The following is a 6,000-nucleotide window of genomic DNA, read 5'->3' as shown; positions in this document are numbered from 1 at the left end:
GTTGCCATGCTTTATGTGTTTAATTGCTTTTGATAACATGTTAAATGTGATCACATGTTTACGTGCTTATGTGGACGTATGTTTAGAAGTTTCGTTAAATGTCTCAGCATAATATATATGGTTGTTTGCTTTAGTATATTGTATGTGCTAGTATGTCTTAGTACATTGTATATACTTGTAGGTCTCAACATATTGTATGTGTTTGTCTGTTTTAGCATGTTGATTCACGCTTGTATGCTTTGTATGATGGTAATGCTTATTTACCTTGGCGTATTGCATGTGCTTGTTATTCTTAGCATGATCGTATGATGCTTACATTGAAATGCCTTATGTGATTCTTTTCTACTTGTGTGAGTACGTAGTCCATTGTTGTGTTACGTGACAACTGCTTACTTTTATGTCTTGTTCAGGCATTGTGGGTTATTCCAGCTTGGTTAGTTGAGACTGATGCTAGGGCATCATCTCTTGGGGTTTCGTGGTGACCTTGATGTGGTGACATCATTAAGGTCTTGTTTCTAGCGTCATAGGGCAATAAGTCGGATTGACTCAAGTCCTTCCTTGGGGATTGGAAGTTTTGTCTTCGTAGGCCTTAACGACGAGGTTCCCGTGCCCTTTCTTCTAGAGTGGTGGTTTTATCTTGTGTGACATTAGGATTCCACCTTAGGTTTGAGCCAGTCTTGGGAAAGACTTATAAACTCTTTGTTTCGGGAACCTTAGTGTTCATTCTAGGAAATGATTCACTTCCTTGTTGTGAGGGATTGGACTCATCCAGGTTTGTTCTTCTAAGAGGCATTTCATCCCCTCTTGCTTGTGATTTTACGGGATTGTTATTTGCATAGTCATTCCTACATGTTTATATGCCTTGTTGTTTTATGCATACCTTAGAAATATGTTAGGGGATGTGACTATTTGGTAGTTATGTGATGATATAGGTGATGTTTTTTAATTTACTAGATCTACTTGTCATGCTAGCGTCATAGGTGATGTGTAGCGTGTCTCTGATGCTTGACCCTTATGTGATAAGTAGCATACTTAATTGCCCTTGTACACTATGTGTTTAGTTGTTTGGGGCATGGATTGTCATTACGTTTAGTATACTCGTACCTAGTATGCTTATACGTTGCTTATTTCATTTCGTTTCGGTTTAGTACACTTGAGCCGTATACTTCTCTACCATGGATTTAGTACTGCTTAGTATACTTGTAGAGTGTATACTTGTGCATATACATATATTGTATTTCCATCTTGATATTTCTTAGCATACTTGTGAATGTATACTTGTATAGATATATATATGTTTCATAACTAATTGCCTAATTAGTTCATTTCTTTTATTATTCCTATACTGTACTTGGGGTTGTATAACCTTGGTTATCGGGATTGTGTGTGTGAGCTTGATCCGATGTCTTGATTCTTAGGTGTAACCTTGTAGTAGGTGAACTTTAGCATGACGTGGAGGATTTTGGGTGCATTGTCTTGTTGGGAGTCATTGTGACTAAGGCGATGATGATGTTATTTGATTTGTAAAGTCTGATCCGTTGGCTTGAAGGCATAGACTTGTCATGCTTTGGATTCGTGACTGGTGTGGTTGACAATAGTGTTTTGAGACTTGGGGTGGTCAGTTTTTTCAGTATTGAGGATTTAAGGCCTTAAGCATAGTGGTACCTATGACATTGTTGTCAGAGTTTTGGATTGGCCAGAATGGTCCGGCCGGACATTTTGGACCATATCACAACTCTCACAGAATGCCTAGTTTCCGTGGTGCTTTTTGTAATAATTGTTTGACATTGATGTCATTTGTATCGATAGGTTTCACGAGTGAGCTTGTTGGGGGCAGGTGACGAATTAGGGCTTTATACTATCATGCTACTATACAGGTTGTGTGTGGGCAAGTGCTAGTTGCCATCAATGCTACCTTGCATTACCTTGCTTGTAATGTGAGTGTGGGCGGGCACTTGACACTGTGGATGCTACCGCACCTTGGGTACATTATGGGCAGGTTCTAGTCAGTATTCATGCTGCCATGTTGCTTCTGGTTGTGTTCTTTATTTAGTTATGTAGTTTCTTTGATCTCCTTTGGGTGGTTGACATTGGGTTAGTATGTCAATTCGTTGGAAAGGTGTCTCACTATTCACGGTTTCATATCTCTTCATTAATATCGAGACCTTTGGAGTTGTCCTTAGGTACTTTATGATCTATTCCTTGGTGTGACCTTGTGTATGGTCCTTCTTCGGTTCTTCTGGGAATGTTCCTAATTTCGGGGATTAAATCTCTTTAAGGAGGGTAGGTTGTAATGACCCGATCATTTCCTTCCTTTCCTTTTTCTTTAGAATTTTACGGATAAATTTTTTTTCGTTCAAATTCCTTTTCTAACTTCGGCTTCTCGTCGCTTATGCTATGTTTGGTTGGAGGGAAGGATTGAGGAAGGATGGATGAAAGGGGGGATAAACTAACTTTTTCGTGTTTGGTTGGAGGGAAGGGAAAAGCAGGAGGAAGAGGAGAGAGAAAGAGGAGAGGAGAGAGAAAGAAATAATAACTAACACAAATATCGATTTTCCATTTCTAACCTTCCTAAAAATTTGGAATAGATATAAAATTTTTAAATACTGAGGGCATATTAGTAAAAAGAATATAAAAACCCTATTTCCCTTCATTCCAACCAAACAAAAAAAATGTGTCACCCCATCCATCATTTCTACTATCCATTCTATTCAACCAAACAAAAAGTGAGAGAGACACCTTCCATTCCCTAGGGATGCCTCATCCATCCCTTCCCCTATCCCTTCCATCCATTTTTCCATCCCTCCAACCAAACGAAGCATTAGTGTCATCTCGAGTGCTCGGAAATGGTTTATGAGACTCTTTCCTTTGGATTGACAACTTCCACAATTTTCGTTTTTCTACACTATTCACTTTTTTGTCCTTATTCCTATTTCGTCTTTTTCCCTGTTTGTCACTTTGTTGGCAAAGCCTCACTTCTTGTGCTTAGAGTTGGTTTTTGACTTCACGTATCTTTATCGTGAGTGGTTTCCACAAAATACATATCTTTACTTTTGTAGGAAAGTACTCTGGTTGCTCCCGGTGTCCATAGGGGCGTGGATGCATAATTCTTTGAAATTAATTTATTTTCTTGGGGTGTTTTTCCTAAATATCTTTTGAAGATATTTTATTTCAGGGGTTTTTAAGAAAATATTTTTGGAAGATATTTTCATTCTGGGGCATTAGTGCAATTAACCCTTTTTGGAGGGGCCATTTTGCAATTAATGAAAGTTATTGTAAAATACTTCGTCTGGAGCCTGGATTCTCGTATGGGATTCATTTTCACTTTTCGTATACTCGTAAATTCTTGCAATTTCCTTCTGGTCATTTTTCTTCAGTTTTAAGGTTTCTGGCCCCGGTTGCCGCGGAACTTGTTTGGGGCATATCTCTCTGCTCGAAACTCAGTTTTTGACGCCGTTTCTTCCGTTGCTCATATTTTCTCATTTTAAATCTTTTTTGTTCATGGATTTTTGCCATTTGAGCACGTTTACTCAAAATCCACTTTTCCGGACCTGGCGGGGCCCGTTCGGGGCACTTTTTGAGATTTCTTTAAAAGGGGGGTGAAATATTTCGTTTTTCATCTTCCCCACTCACCTTGCATGACCAGAGCTCCCATGGCAGCCCAAAGGAGGCTGCCACCACCTCTCTCCTCTTTTGAACTTCATTCCTTTGTTAAAAAGTTGAAGTGCCTTTACGTTTTGTGTTCGTGTTGACTACGCGCACCGTTACCCCTTATTAGAAACCATTTCTGACTAAATTTTAAGTTCGGGTTTGAATTCAAGTTGTGATCTTGATTGGGCTTCTTGTGGGTTCATGTAGATCGTGTTGTCCCCGACAAAACCCTTCGGTATCATCGGATTCGGAGCACTTTTTTTTCTGTGGGCTTTTGAGATTTTCATCTTAAATTGAGATAGGGGATGTTTTAGGGTTATATTAATGTTGTATTGATTGTTATATGAGCATATACAACTTGTGAGCATGCCTTGTTCAAGTTATAGAATTTAATTTAATTATTTTCTTTATTTAAGATTTAATTCTCATGATGCTAGGCAACTTAAAATTAAATTGTGGCATGCTAGAAATTTAGGCCTTGGTATGGTGGTTAATATATATTAAATTGGGATTATTTGAATAAGAATTGCAAATTTTATTTAATATTTATCTTCTGTGAAGGTTTAATTCACTTAGCTGTATCGAGTATGGAATCAACTTGTAATGTGATATTAAAGTAGGCCTTGGTGAGTTCTTTAACATATATTAAGTTGAGGACATTTGGATATGTTTGAAAATCTAGAGAAAAATTAATTAATGAGCTTAACTAATTTTATTTTAAGTGTGTTGGTCACTTAAATTGATATTGGAGGTAATAGGTTATTAATCCCTTGAAACGTAATCCATATAATCACCTTGTGAGCATATTACAAATTTGATGTAGAATTAGTACTTGAGGTATCTTGAAATGGTAATTAGACTTAGCATGATATAGAATATCATTGACTTGCATAGCTTGTTTAGATATATCTTGTGTGGGTGTATAGCTTGTTAGAATATTACAATTGTTTAGTGGAAGCTAGTTACTAAATTGGGACTTATTTAGTACTTGTGGCTTAGTGTGGTAATGTGGTTCAATTGTTGTAAAATATTCTTGTTTTGATGTATAAATTGCATATTGGAGGCTTAACATGTCATATGCTATCTAGACTTGAATTCTAGGACATGGTTTATGTGGATTCAACCTTATTTGTGCATGGAAGATGGCTTTATGCATTAGTGGATTTGGAATAAGTTTGGTCTAACTTATTGATTTTTGTATAAGTTTTGGACTTATTGATTTTGGAAAGCTTGTAAAGACATATTTCACGTGATGGCTAGGGTTTGGCTCTAGTACAGAGACAAGAGTCTTCTAAGTCATAAGTGCGCACTAGGTAGTATCTTGTGGGTCGTAATTGCCCGGAATAACTTATGCATGTGCGCACTAGGTAGTGCCTTGTGGGTCGTAATTACCCGAAAACACTTGTTTGGTCTAGTGACCACATGTCCTAGTCTTTCTACTTTGATTTCGCTCTCAATTTCAAGTTATTAATCATGGATTACTTGTAGCTTAAGAATTAATGCTTGCTTTGGATATTTAAATCTTACTTAGTATACTTGAAACTATATACTTGTTTTGTGTATTTAGATCTTATATAGTGTACTTGAACTTGTATGCTTACTCTGTGAGTTTAGATTTTATTTAGTATGTTTGTGCCGTGTATACTTGTTTTAGGCGTATCTCTTTTAGCTTAGTATACTTGTGTTCGTATACTTGATTTACGAGATTTTCATATAAAATGCATACTTGTGTAAATATGCTTAGACATTGCATAACTTGTCTTAATGTGGTTTAGTATACCTGGAAATGTATGCTTGTATGTTGTATAACGTGTTTAACATTGTTTAGTATACTTGAGCATGTATACTTGTATGTCGTTGTTCACTTTAAATTACATGAGTAGCGTAGGATGCTCCCTGAGTCTCATTTTGATATAGACGTTGAGTGGCATGAGCCCCTTTGACATGTTTCACCTTAAGGTGATATAATTGTAAAATGCTAGGTCGATGCATGCTCATCTCCTACGAGTAACTTTATGGTACTCACCCACGTAGTGGGGACATTTTTCAGGTATTGGGATCAAGATTTGGGATTCACATCATGCTTGGATGATTTGTAGACTTGAAGTTCTCATTTCATATAAATGTTGGCTTGAAATGCCATTTATAGCCTTATTTGTCAAAATGTGTATATTTGATTCCAATTATGTAATGTGTACATAAGTACACTCTACGCAATGTATTTGACATGTATGAGATGAGGCCGGAGGCCAATGACACGTATCTTGTATTCTTTGCAACTTTAACTTTACAAAATATTATGAAAATATTGAAAAATGCTACGTCATTGCTTCATAACTTTTGCATCGG

Source organism: Cornus florida, unplaced genomic scaffold (assembly GCF_030987335.1).
Source record: "Cornus florida cultivar Cherokee Brave unplaced genomic scaffold, ASM3098733v1 CherokeeBrave_3.0.0_Hap2_Chr05, whole genome shotgun sequence".
In the NCBI taxonomy this organism is placed as follows: Eukaryota; Viridiplantae; Streptophyta; class Magnoliopsida; order Cornales; family Cornaceae; genus Cornus; species Cornus florida.
Note: the sequence above shows the minus strand (reverse complement) of the source record.